This window comes from Camelus ferus, chromosome 6, assembly GCF_009834535.1.
Source record: "Camelus ferus isolate YT-003-E chromosome 6, BCGSAC_Cfer_1.0, whole genome shotgun sequence".
Classification (NCBI taxonomy): domain Eukaryota; kingdom Metazoa; phylum Chordata; class Mammalia; order Artiodactyla; family Camelidae; genus Camelus; species Camelus ferus.
The window spans coordinates 43,474,491-43,489,585 of NC_045701.1; the positions used below are offsets into that span (position 1 = coordinate 43,474,491).

The 15,095-nt window shown below is 34.6% G+C and overlaps 1 pseudogene; it reads left to right on the forward strand.

The window, feature by feature from the left end:
- Positions 1 to 7,221, forward strand: part of LOC116664442 — a 31,184-nt pseudogene extending 23,963 nt beyond the window's left edge.
- Positions 7,222 to 15,095: the final 7,874 nt, after the last annotated feature.

Here is a 15,095-nt window from a genome sequence, read left to right on the forward strand (position 1 = left end):
TGTATAAAAATATTTGGCAGGGGAAATTGGGTGTTCGAGATTTGCAGATACTAACTATTATATATAAAATAGATAAACAAGTTCATACTATATAGCACAGAGAACTGTATTCAATATCTTGTAGCAACCTATGGTGAAAAAGAATATGAAAACAAACCTATACATGTTCATGTATGACTGAAGTATTGTGCTGTACACCAGAAACTGACACACTGTAAACTGACTATACTTAAATAAATATATATATATATATATATATTTAAAAAAAAACATTTAGCAGAGGCATCTCAAAATTTAAGTATTTTGTTCTTTTTCTCAAGTACCAGCCAAGAATGGAAAATCTAACTGGAGGTTATAGAAAGCAAATCTTTAGCACACAGTCATTTTTTCTCTGTTGATGCCTCAACTTATGAGTCACTTATGAGTTCACAGCTGAGGACTCTATAGGTTCAATATAATCTTTCCTAATGTTATGGACTGGATGTTTGTGTCCCCCCCCAAATTCATATGTTGAAGCCCTAACCACTAGGTTGACTGTATTTGGAGTAAGGAAGCAATTTGAAAAAAGTCAGATAGAGAAAGAAAAATATCATATGGTATCACTTATATGTGGAATATAAAAAAGAGACAAATGAACTTATTTATAAAACAGAAACAGACTCATAGACATAGAAGACAAACTTACAGCTATGAGGGGGGGTAGGAGGTAGAAAGGGATAAATTGGGAGTCCGAGATTTGCAGATACTGGCTACTATATATAAAATAGATAAACAACAAGTTTATAGCACAGGGAACTACATTCAATATCTTATAGCAACCTATAATGAAAAGGAATATGAAAATGAACATACATATATGTATGACTGAGCTATTATGCCATACACCAGAAACTGACACAACACTGTAAACTGAATATACTTCAATTTGAAAAAAAGAAGCTCAAGCTTAAATGAGGCCATAAGGGTGAGGCCCTGATCTGATAATAGTGTCCTTATAAGAAGAGACACCAAAAAGCACGGAAAATGAAAGGTGCACGAGGACATAACAAGATGGCAGCTATTTACAAGCTATAAAGAGGGTTCTCACCAGAAACTGAATTGGCTGGAACCTTGAGCCTGAACTTCTAACACTCGCAACAGTGAGAAAATTAACTTCTGTTTTTTAAGCCACTCAGTCTATAGAAGTTTGTTATAGCAGCCTGAATCAACTAGTAGGTTCAGGGAGCTATCAGTGGAGGAGAGGACAAAAAGGCATTTTCTTCCTTTTTCTCCAAGAGGGATCCCAGAAATTCTCCAGTGTATATAAAAATATTAGTATTTTGCTTCCACACACTGTTCATAGATTGTAGTCCTGTTTATTCTTCACGTCTTGGCTTAGCCAAGGTTAGACCTAGAGCTTTTGACTCCCAGCCCAATCTTCTTTCACTGCACCTCATGCCAGCTGACTCAGAGTAGCTTCAGAGATGTTCCCACACCTGAGCCGGCTCACAGAACACCTCTGGGAAGCCTACCACCAGTTCAAGGATAAGACACTAGACTCAAAAGGGGTACCTTTTTTTTTTTTTTTGAGTACTTTAATGTGCTTTATTTATTTGTTTATTTTTAGTTGAAATACAGTTACAATGTGTCAATTTCCAGTGTACAGCACAATGTCCCAGTCATGCATATGCATACATATATTCATTTTCATATTCTTTTTCATTAAATGTTATTACAAAATACTGAACACAGTTCTCTGTGCTATACAGAAGAAACATTTTAAAATCTATTTTTATAGATAGTGGCTAACATTTGTAAATCTCTAACTCCCCAGTTTATCCAAAAGGGATACCTCTTAACAGATGAGCAGAATTACCTGCCATTGGTAAGGAGAATAATTAGCTGTTAATAAATAAAATTGAAGAAAAAATGAAAATTAAAACTGAAGCTGTGCTCAATTTCAATTTTAATTATTTTAAATTTTTTAATTTTCAATTTAGAGTGATAGTCATTTCACCTTTTAACAAAAACTTCCTCCTATGTCATTTTTGAGCTTTGACTATCTGTGTACACAAAGGGATAAATCTTGGCCACTCTCTGTCCTGGAACACACCATCTAGCGCTGCTCCTGGGAGAAGGAACGCAGTTACAACTTAAAGTTCGGCACATCCACCCTTCTGATTAATTGGGAGCAATGGAGCATTTAAAGAAACAGGTGCTATCTGGAGGATTAATTTTCCACAGCCCATTGAGAAGCCTTTCTATAGGCCCTGGTGTTATTTTTAAAATACCTGAGCTCTGAATGTCACTTCATTAATAAAGATTTCAGCAGCTTAGTCACTGGTACCAACAAGACCTGATCATTAGAACAACATATATTTTCAGGCTCATCTTTCTTTTGTGCAAATCAATGAAGGAAAACTTCAAAAAGAGAACCAATGTTGGATTGTTTAGCATAACTGATTTGGAACTCATATTCAAAAATTTTATTTTATCCATACATAATATCTTAAAATGTATCTTTTTCCTAGTAGACAGCCAAAAACCCCATCTACTGACCTTTGGTTTCCACCTCCCCTAATAAGAGAATGCCTCTCTTTTGCTCCAGAGATGACTGCCTAACCCTGAGGCGCGGGATAAATGTGGTTGCCTTTAGCATGTAAGCCTCTCGGTGCCAGCAATTACACCACTCTCTCCTTCGGGCATAGTCTGCAATGTACTGGAAAACAGAGGCCACTCTCCAAGAGTATTTCTGTCTCTCCAGGTTGGCTGTCAAAAGCCCTTCACTTTAAATCTTCTCCTTATTTGGCCCTAAAAGAACCAGTCTCTCCTATTTAGGGCTCGAATGGTTATCACATTCAGAAAAAATGGAGTATTTGTTTGACATGGAACGTAAATGTATCCAAGTTAAAATAGTATTCTGCTCATAAAAATTTTACATGCATCCGGAGAAAAGGCAGATTTTAAAATCAGAAACGTCATAAACTAATGGGAAGCATTTTTAGAATAATTTTGAGGAATCATAAACAACCTAAATATCTAGTAATAGGGATTTGGTACAGAGATAAATATATATGGAGATAAATATAAGTAAGATAGGGAGAGATTTTTTGATTTCTCTTTTTGTTTTTATTTCTCAAGCCATTAAGCCATGCAATATATATGAAAATGGAATTGTAAACACATCTATGTCCAGAAAAGTCATGCTGTTCCACAGTGTATTAGAACAACACACTGACATTTTTCATACATACATTGATACAGGGAGTGGAGGAAGAGAAAGAGATTGAGATTTCCATTCAATAAAATACTCTGCATCTAATATAAATAATCCTGAAGCTTCTGGTTCTACATAGCAGACTATTTACATAGATATTTACCTTCTCTTCCTCCAAAATTCCTGTAAAAATGACAAACAAAAAATACAGATGCTAGGAAGGGAAGCACACAGCAGCACTAAAAAAGGGGGAGAGAGAGCCATCAGTAGACCAGAGATTTATTAAAACCTCTGGAAGATGGCAAGTAGATGAATCATATTGTCAGATAAAATAAAAGCAAAGAAGCAAATGTTCCAGCATTGAAGACACCTGGCTTCACACCAAAAGAAGCGAATGCTGAGCAGAATGAATGCGGAAGACCAACACCTAGAAATACCTCCATGAAATTTTGCAACACACCAAGGATAAAGAGAATATCCTGGAAACTTCCAGGAAAGGGCTATGGAAGCTCCTTGTTGTTTAATGTATTCACCACCTGAGTTTTTGCTGCCGTGAGATCGCACAGGAAGCAGTTATAGCTCAAAAATATTCATTAATGGGCCGGCCACTTGTAAAATTTGTCCTGACTCAGATGCCCATCCCACGTCACACTAACATTTGTCCTCACAAATCACATCGGAGTCTACTTTGTTCAATCTGTTATTGAATTTTTAATAAATATATGATTAAAATAAGTAAACAATAAATATTTAATAAATGTTTAATAAAAATACAGAGCATAAATTGACCTTAAAGTAAAACTGCAAATCTTGGCAAGATGTTAGATTTCACAGAGGTGATAAAAGGGCTGGTGACCTGAGTCACCAACAAAGCTACTGCTAAATGAGAATTAGCAGTTAGGTCAATTACGGATGAATGAGGGGAAAAGTCAACCAGGAGAATGACAAGAAAGGGTCTTCAAAAGTGATTTCATTTTAAAACCAAAGGATTTAAGACAGGCCCTTGGAGGCAAGTCTTGAAATATTTTTGCAGAATTACTATCTTCATGATTGTTAAGGAAAATGAAATATGAACTTGGAAAATATATCATGCCATCATTTATTTTTATCGGAAAACAGTACCCCCAAGCAATTCAATTTAAATAGATTTATATTAAGTGGACTTTTCTGGTATTAGTTTTCCTAGGAAACAGGAGACTTCCTATAGATATAAAGGAACCAAAACCACGATGGTCTTAGTCTTCTCATTAGCAACAATAAATGCCAAAAATAGTGAAATAATGGCTGCAAAATTCTGAAATAAAATGACTTTAAATCAACAATTCTATACATAATCAAACTACTAATCAAAGATGAAACCGAAAGAATGACATGCAAGAACTCTGAAGGTTTACCTTCTATGTACTCTTCTGAAAAGAGTATTCCAGCAATATTTTAAAAGATGAAGGAATGAAGGGGGCGAGAGGAAGGAAAGAAAGAAAAGGAAAGGGGAGCCAAGAAACATGGAATGAAAGGCAGGAGGAGGTTTCTGCTTTAGGTAATGAGAGACTGAGTAGTTTAACCAAGCCCAACCACACTCTGGGGGAAAAAAAAAACACAAAAGCTTGATTAAACATATTATTTTAAAACCTTCTTAAAAGTATCAAAGATATATCAAGATAATAAGGAATTACAGGACAGAAATCCAAGACTTGGGAAAAGGTTTGCCCTGTGAGCATTTGTTGACCTGGAAGAGGTAACTGATATGTGCTTTTGACAACCTCTTGGAGGGAAAGTCAGAGTTCAGGGTCCATCCAATACTAGGAATTGGGTCCCCCAAGGGTCACACCCTGAGAATAGTTATAAAACAAAAATAAACCAACCCTTGTCCAGATGGTAGACTCACTTCTTTTTAAAATATCAATAGCCCAAAAAATCTCAGGCTGTGAGATTGCAGGAACACTCTAGATTGTCAGTGCCCCTCTTTGGGGGAAGAGACTATCATCTTAAGTCTCAAATTGTTTCAACAAATACTTTTTCAAACACAATGTCCAGCACACAATAGAGCATGAGGAGAAAGGATACCATGAGCAAGAACCAGCAGTGATAAATAACCAAAACAGTCACAGGCATTATGAGATACAGTATAACTATTCTTACCACTTTCAAGAAGGAAAATAAGTTGTGGCAATTTCAGTAGGGAAGGAGCTAACAACTATAAAAAAGTGACTTCTCTGTTTTAAAAAAGAAACAGATTGAAATTCTACAACTGAAAAATCTGTTTAAAAAATCTAGAATTCACTGAGACTGTAACACTATATTGGACAGAGGAAGACAGTGAACTGAAAATAGGTCATAAGACTCAAGAATGCAGCATATAAGCAGCAAAAAGGTAGAAAACATGGAAGAGAAGGTAAAAGACTCAGAATTCCATGAGAAAGCCTCAAGTTTAGGTATGTAGAAGAGAGAGAGAAAATGGACACTGGTCATTTTTGAGGAGATTTTGGCTTAGAATTTTCCAAAACTGATGAAAAACATCAGTCTTCAGATTTAGGAACACAAATAAATCCCAAACAGAATAAATAAAAGGAAATCCATACCTCAACAGATCATAGGAAAACTATATAAAACCAAAGAAAACTTCAGTGCAGCCAGAGCAACTCACCTTCAAGAGAATAACAGCAGACTGACAGGTGACTTCTGAACGGCATCAAAAAAGTCAGAAAGAAGCCGCTAACCTAGAAGTCGCAATCAGCAAAGATAATAGTCATTTTCAGATGAATAAAACATTGAAAGAGTTCACCATGAGACCTGCACCCAAAGGAAATTATAAGCAAGTTTTCAGTTTGCTGTCTCTTCAACTGTCCAATATATTGTTAAATTCTCATCGAATTCTTGCAGAGAATAGGGAAATGCTTGTTGGAGATCAAGGGGCCAAAAATACAAAAAGAAAAAAGAGAAAAGAAAGTTGCAATTGTGAGTAAATCTCAATAAACACTGATTCATTTAAACATGATAATATGTACATTAGGAACTACAGAAATGAAGTTAAGAATTCTAAGCTCCTTGTACTAACCAGGAGGAGAGTAAAATTATCCATTAATATTAGACACTGATAAGTCAATGATACATTTTGTAATTTCTAGGATGAACACTAAGGATAGGGAAAGAGCACAACACAACTAAAAAACAGCAAAAAAATTACTGATTTAAAGAATCAGTAATCAAGAAGGCCAGAAGTTGCCAGTCCACGGGGCTTGAGGATACTTGCCGAGCTTCAGATTCTCTTTGAAGGTTATCCGAGTAGATACCAAATCAATCTGCATTCAAAAATTCCCTGTTTGTTTTTTTAAATACATAGGTGCTTTGATGACATAGGAAATGTCCTAGTAATTCGTGAATCACTTCAACAAACCTCCACATCACATTCAAGATAATCATTTCTTATAGCCTGGAAAAGAACAGCAGATAAAGAGACTCCTTAGGGAGACCCTGGCAATGCTCCTCCTGATTTTAATTCCTCAGAAAGTAAAGATGGAAAATATGAGCTAGTAGCAGCAGCAAATTAGGTTACTCATGAAGAGATTAAAGATTTAATGACAAAGAATAACATAAAGAGGCAACACACAGAAAATTTGGTGGCAGGACTGTTCACCTAAGTGCTTTGTTACATTTAGAGAAGACTCTAGAAGTTGAAGGGAACCAGCAAATGAAATCAAGCATTCAGACTCCGATTTGAACATTTTCCAACATTACAGAAGAATGGACTCCCGTAAGATGCCTCAGATGTTTTCTATTCTGCCATATTTATTCTGGGTTTTCTTTTGTGATAATGGTCAAAGATCTCAATCTTTCACCACCAATTTATGCTGACTACAGGACTACTTGCTTCTGTTATCAAAATCTCCTTGAAATTTATGTCTGTTTTTGCATGTATCAATATTCTGCAATTTTGCTCTATTTCCACTACACGTGAGATGGCTTTTAATATTTCACTGCCTCTTGGTTTGAAAGCAAAGTAGAAGAAACTAAAAGTGACTGAGTAATGATAAAATATTTATGCTTTCCATGTTCCAGATTATCAATGGAAATTACTATAGAGAAATCATATCTGAAAGTCTTGGAAAAGAAACCATATAAAAAATATACACCATTATCTTTAATGTAGCTAGTTTTTCAAAAGAAATATTTCCAAAACAGCATTTTTGTACACTTCTTAGAGAATGAGTTTTTAAAATTATTCTACATATGATATATAATTTTTATGTTTCTTGACAATTTTTCATCAGAAATGGAGAAAAACAACGAATCTGTCGCTGTTTTAATAGGATGATTATTTGTCAGAGTTTGGGGTTTAATTATAGTTTTAGTGTATTAGGTCAAACTCAAGTCCTTTGTATGAAGAGGTATCTGTGTGAAATATGAACACAATTTTAGAAAAATAATGTACACATTGCCAATTGTTAACTCTAACAAGTTAAATAAATAAAACCCTAATTCATTAATTCGAAACAATTGAGATACAAACAGGTATCTACTCCTTTGCCAGGCATCTATCTGTTCACAAAATGTGACCCAAATTAAGATGGTCATTGCTGAGTGGCTATCAGATTTCACTTTGAAGGAGCAAGGAAAGCAGTGCAGTAGTCTAACAGGATAAATTTTTCTTCAGAACAATGGTTTTAAGAGCTTGTTTGTAAAAGTTAAAGCCTGAGTTCTTTGGGGAATTTCCCAGAGACTATTCCTTTCTTTTAGCAGTTAATAGTAATCCCCAGATATGATTATCTACATTTCAATGAAAACAAATGTATAAATATTAGAGGCTCTTCTCTAGAAGCTTTGGAATGTAAATTTCTGTAAATTCATTTAAAAATTCTTTGTAATTTTAACATTAACATAAGCTTTTGGGGGTTTTTTTTTGCCCTTGATGGTGTTAAAAAGTCCTAGCACTGAATAAGAAAAATCTGAGAAATTGCAGCTTCTTTGTTTTTAAAAGTTATTGACAAAACTCATTTGTGCATAAAAACTTCTTTTTACTTCAAATTCTATTTATGCTTTATGTACCATCTTAGAAGCTGAGTTTTATTTAAGGTAGTTGGTGTTTGGCTAGTTATTTCCAGACAGAATTCATATTCTAGATTTTTAAACTTGTTAAACATGGAAAAGAGTTCAGTAATCAGTTGTGATTATTGGTAAATTCTTAAGTTTTAGAATCTGTTTGCACTTGCGATTTTTCAAATAATATTTCACAATACATAGCCTAATTAAGTTTAATGGAAATCATTGTTTTAAGTCTAAGAAAAAAGTGACAATTCAAGCCACATACATCTAAAATATGAATAATTTCGTATAATGTGAAAAGGTTTTACTTTTTCATTTAAAAATATTAAAATCTTTGGCTCTATTTAAATTTACTTTAATTGATATACTTTGCATTTATATTAATTTCTATTTTGTATGAAATTTTATGAAATAATTAGCACTTAAAAATAAAGATCAAAAAAGAGGGAAAATAAGGAATTGAGAACATGTAGAATAAACAAAAATCACATGAAACACTAGATTTAACATGAATGTATTAGTGGTTACATTTATTATAAATAAGCTAAATGCTCCAATTAAAGGGTAAAAAGGACTAGATCAGACATATATTTATATAAAATTAATAAAATAATTATTTAAAACATACAGTGCAAGGTTGAAAGTAACAGAATAAAAGATACACTTAGAAAACAAAAAGTTTGTTGATTGATTGATACCAGACAAGACAGGCTTTAAGGCAAAAGGCATTATTAATCACGAAGATGGTCACTCACATTTCAAAAGGTTCAATCCACCAGGAAGACAGAGCGATATTAAATTTAACATAAATGAATAACATGATTCAAATAACCAATAACATAAACTGTAAGTATAAAAAGCAAAATGTTAAAGGATGATGAGAGAGAGACAAATTCATAATCATACTGTGAATCATAACACACCTCTTCAATAGTTGATAAAGCAAAGAGACAAAAACCATAAAGGGCCTAAAACAAGCATCACCAATTTCTAAAAGACTGAAGTAATACTGAGTGTATTCTCTAATCAGGACAATTTATCAGAAACCATATATCTCTAAAAACAACAGTACAAATTTTGCTAGTAACCAAGATGGAATAGCATGGACCACATTTACCTTCCTATCATAAACAACTAGAAAATCAGACAAATTATATGAAATAGCAATTTTCAGAGATTAGACAAAAAGCAAGACAAGACTGTGATCCACAAAAGAAGAGAAAAAAGCAAGATGAGCCTTACTGTTGCCCAAGCTTATGTTCTGGGAGGCAGTTATCAGACTGCAGTGTGGAGCTGGGTGGGAGGGGGTCAATACAGAGCTGGGCAGTCTTGCTAAGTGGAAGAGACACAGATGAGAGCTCAGTAAGATTAAGACAGCTAGAATTTGTATAGCAGAGTACAGGAGAGAAGGGAGCTACACAAAAAGCTCTTAAGAATCTGCAGAGGGGTCCTTTTGAGTTTGTGGCTAAAGAAAGTACACAGTGGAGAAGAGACCCTGGAAGAGAGTAGTCAGAACAATTTCCTAAGCACACAAAGTGGGAATAGTTTGTGTTCCCACCAGCCGGAGTGGAAAGATCTTATAACAGATAAGAAATCGGGTAAAATCTTCAAAAGTTTATTGACTAAGCAGTGGAGCTAGATTAGCTACAGATTAATGGCCTAACAAAATTAAAAGCAGACCTCAAAACATTCCAACTGATACAAAGTAAATTCACTGCACACAAAAATAAAATCCAATAGTATTAAGAGGAAAACAAAATCTAGCACCAGAAATGTACAATGTCTAGCAGCCAATAAAAAACTGCTCTGCAACGAGCAGGAAACTATAAATTATAATAAGAGGAAATATTAACCAACAGAAACAGACACAGAAACAGATGATAGAACTAGTTGACAAGGATGTTAAAAACGTTTCATATTTCAAGAAGGGAGAGAAAATTTGAGCATGCTGTGAAAGAAATGGAAGATATTTTTTAAAAGAACAAAACAAAACTTTTAGAGATGAAAAATATATTTGAAATTTAAAATAAACTACATGGAATTAGCATCATATTAGATACTGCGAAAGAAAAAAAGTCAGCGGATTTGAAAACAGAGATAGAAACTATTTAAAATGAACATAAAGTGGGGAAAGCTTAAAAGAATATCAGTTATATGCGGAACACTATCAGGCATTCTGACATACATGTAATTGGTATACAAGAAGAAGGGGATGGACAGAAAAAATTTTTTGAATAAACAATAGCCTCTGAAATATGATGAAAAAATATAAAATCACAGATCCAAGCTCAATAAATGTCAATGAGAAGAAAATTAAAGAAAACAATGCCAAGGCATATCAGAATCAAATTGTTAAACATGCATTGATAAAATCTTCAAAACAGCCAGAAGGACACATTATGTATAAAGGGACAAGGATTTCAATGACAGCTTACATATCAAAAATTATTCAACCCTGAATACAATGAAGAGACATTAAAATACTGAAAGAAAAAGCTTGTTACCCAGACCTCTCAGCCAGTCAGATACATATCTTACAAAAATAAAGGCAAATAAAATTTTTTCAGAAAAATGAAAGTTAAGAGAATTTATCCCTACCTCCTGCCCTGCAGGAAATGTTAAAGAAAGTTCTTTAAGTAGAAGGGAAATTATACCAGAGGAAAATCTGACTCGACACAAAGGAATACAGAGTGCCAAGTGGTAAGCAGGTGAGTACATGAAAATATATTTCATCTCATTTTTAAATCTCTGTAAAAGATCACTGACTTGCAAGCAAAAATAGTAACACTGGATTATATGCTTTACAGCCAATGTAAAAGCACAATGTCTAACTATAATAGTACAAAGGATGGAGGGAATAAATGCAAGTACCTTTTTGTAAGAGTCTTACAGTGAAGGGAAAGTGTTATAATAGTATTTGAAAGTAGATTGTGATGAACTAAAGATGTATATTGTAATCTCTACAGCAACCACCAAAATGTAAAAACAAAACAGATATTGCTGGGAAATTTAATTAAAAGAAAATGGGATTTTTAAAAACTTAGCAAATCCAATGGGAAGCATAAAAAGAAAAAGGAACAAAGAACAAAACAAATAGAAAACAAGCAATAAATCCCACCATAGCACTAACTGTATTAAATGTAAATGGTCTAAATACTCAATTGAAATGGAAAACTTGTCAAGTTGGCTAGAAAATGAAGACCCAATTATATGATATCTATAAGAAACCCACTTTAAATGTAAAAAGACTAATAAGTTAAAATGTAAATGATGGAAAAACATAATATGCAAAAATTAATCAAAAGTGGCATGATGATACTAGTATCAGAAAAAATAGATTTCAGAAAAGATTACCAGGATTAAAGAGGTGCCTTTCATAATAATAAAGAGTTCAATTCATTAAGACAATAGAACAGTGGTAAATGCTTATGCAGTGCTTTAAAACAGAGCTTCAAAAGCAAAAATGGCTATGGCAAGGAGAAAGAAATAAATCGAAAATTATAATTGTAGACTTCAGTACTCATCTCTCAACTATAGTGGAATAAATAGACAGTAAATGAGTAAGGATATAGAAGACTTGAATGCTACTATAATCCAATTTGACTTAATTAACGTTTATAGAAAATGATGCCCCAAAACAACAGATTAACATTCTGTTTAAGTGCACAGAAGTCATTCACAAAGATAAACAATATTCTTTACCATAAAGTCTTGATAAGTAGAAGAACATTAAAACCATACAAAGTATTTTTCAGACTGCAATGGTATTAAACTAGAAATTTTAATAACAAAATTTCTGAAAATCTCCAAGTATTTGGATTTAAATAACATTTTATAAATAAGCCATAGGTCAAAGAAGAAACCATAAGGAAAACCAGAATATATTTTGAACTGAATGAAAAATTTTAAAATATAACATATCAAAATTTATGGGATGCATCTAACAAATTGCTTAGAGGGAAAAATAAGCCCTTACATTAGAAAGGAAGATCTCAAATTCATGATATAAATGTACACATCAATAAACTATAAAAAGAAATTAATCAAATTTAGAAAAAATGGTTTTAGAAAGTAGGCCCTTCAGGATGTGATTCTCGAACTGGATCACTCACTGTTTAGACAACAGCCAGGTCCCAGGATGATGAAAAGTTTGTGGTGATAACCCCTCAGGTGTGCTGCCACATCATAAAATGAGGATTCGCACCTGCACTGAACTGGGATGGGGTACAGGTGGAAAGGGAAGCATATACAATTATTCACTTCTGTTACTCTGATGGTTGGGCATTTTTTCAGTCAATTGTATTTTCTTCATTTCCTACAACTAGCATAACCTACTTTTCTAATTTAAAAAGACATTCTAAGAAAAAAAATCCCTGTCCAAGATATGGCAGCATCTGAAATAGACTCCATGAAAAAAACGTCTAAGAATCATTGCACTTTAAAGCCCCAAAGTACTTCAGGGATAAACCATGTCAAGCAGTTTATTTTACATATTAGGAATCCAAAAAATATAGAACTGAAGAGGACTGTCTAGGGTCACTCTCAAATTAGCAGAAATCCAAAACTAGAACAGTGACCAAAATTTCTGACCTATAAATCAGAACATAAGATCTGACTAGGTTTTGTCATCACTTTCAGGAGAAAGATCATCTGAAAAATGGAATTCGGAGGTAAGGAAAAAAACACACACATTTAGGTAATTTATGGAGTTAATGGAACACAATATTTAAAACTGGGGCTATTCAAAAATATTACTGTAACGCATATAAAACTCTTTGGTGTAAATTCCCCTGACCCTTTTTTGCCTTTTAAGAAAAACATATTGAGCCTGAGTAATTTTTTGCACATGATTCTCTCATCCTTCCTCCTCCAATTAGATTATAAATAGAAGGCAGGGATTTGTCTTTAGCTTGATCATTTCCCTGCAAAAATCCTTCATAGACATTTACCAAATATTTGTTGATTTTGCTTCAATATACAGGCATAGATAGTTGAAAGAAGCAAGAATCAAAGAAAAAGTAAAACCATGAGGATTTCTTTTCATTATGATTACAACTTTCCTACTAAATGTCCTATGAGAATTGTTCTAGATTATACATGTGAAGGGCAGGTAAAACTCTGCGGGGAAAGCTATGAGTAACACCTCCAGCCGTGACATCTCTGTGCGCCCTCTAGAAAGAGTACTCTAAACACCTCCATAGGTCCAAGGCCATGTTGGGATTGGCCATTGTAGGGAGCATTGTCCCTTTTTTACACTCCGCCAATACTCCTCCCCACCAGGGATAACTGAAGGGAAGGGTGAGCCCAAATTTGTCAGACAGCTGCCAAGCATGCAGCCACCCTCAGCAGCATAGCCCATCCACATGCAACCTGCCATCAAAACTGTCTAGCCAACATGCACCCTCATTTTGCTCTTGTTAACATGCTGGTAGAACCACAGTGGTCATGATTTATTCAAGCTAAGCCCAAATCTTTCATGGAAAAAATGCGGGGGCTTGGTTAAAGGGGAAGAAGAAAGGATAGAGTTCCCACGAGAATTCTGCCAATTTAAATTCTGACTGGATCTTTATTGATCTCAAGTGAAGACATAAAAGGACTAGAAAGTGGTAGGGGAAAGGCAGCCTTGGAGACAGCACAGCAAATCGGGAAAGAAATCTGCAACAGGGATTCCCCAAAGACAATTAGCTTAATTATTTCCATGGGCATCCACTGCATTCAGCATATATTGATTGACTTTACTGCTAATAAGACTAAACCTTGAACATTCCTATACAATCAGTTACAGTCTATGTACAGCATTTATCTTCAGTGGTATTTTGATAGCAATTCAGCCCTTACTTTACATGCTAGAATAGACTTTCTTTTGATATATAAAGTTCACAAGGGGAAAGCTATACTTAAACATCCATGGGAGAAGGGGTAAATGGAGAAAATCAAATATAAATTATTACATAATGTCTTCCAATTCTGAAATTCTATAATCCTATATTCTGCTTCTATACATTCTACACGTGGACTTTAAATTCAGCTTTGATAAATGTGCTTGAAGAAGATCAAAGTTTGTTCTGTTTCAGGAAAAAAGATTGAATAAGTAAAGCTATCAGGAAATAATCATTAATTAACTGATAATTAAGAGAATCTAATGTGTGGTCAATATTTCTAACAAAAAGACCTGTGCTTCTGGAGTGCACTGAAAATGAAATGGACTACAGAGCAGCCCATCACTGGAAACCCTCAGCTAAAAGGGAAGTGATCAAGGAAGTTAGAAAGGAGATCCCTGCACTGGAGAGGAGGGTGGGCTAGGTGATGCCACAGGTCCCTTCCAGACGTGACACTGGTCCTGGCATTCCTAGTCAAGGTAATGTGGAAATCAAGACTGAATGTGGTCCAAATGTTGAGGAGATATGGTCCTTGGGCAAGGAAGAACTCTACATCAGACTTCCTTTGCATGGAGTAATGGATGATGGTAGGATCTGCTCTTATAATTGGATAAATCTATGGAGCCTAAGACACAGGCCCCCGTGTGGTACCTGCAAGTGGGCTGTTAAATGCACAGACCCCTGTGCAAAGACCTGCATGAACTCCCTGTCTTTCTGCTCAAGAGCTGACCAACAAACTCCATGGATGGAAAACCTACCAACATCAGTGCCCTCTCTAAGAGGCCCCATATAGAAACCTACATGGATCTTATCACTTCTGTTTGTAGAAATACTTCAAATGTCTTATCTCATTCTCTACATCAGAATTCTTGGGGTTAATCTGGAGAGTAGAGATACCAGCAGAGATGAAACCAGGACAAGTGAAGTCTTAATATGGGGCACCAAGAGAAACCAGTCCTGGAATGAAAGACACCTAGGGC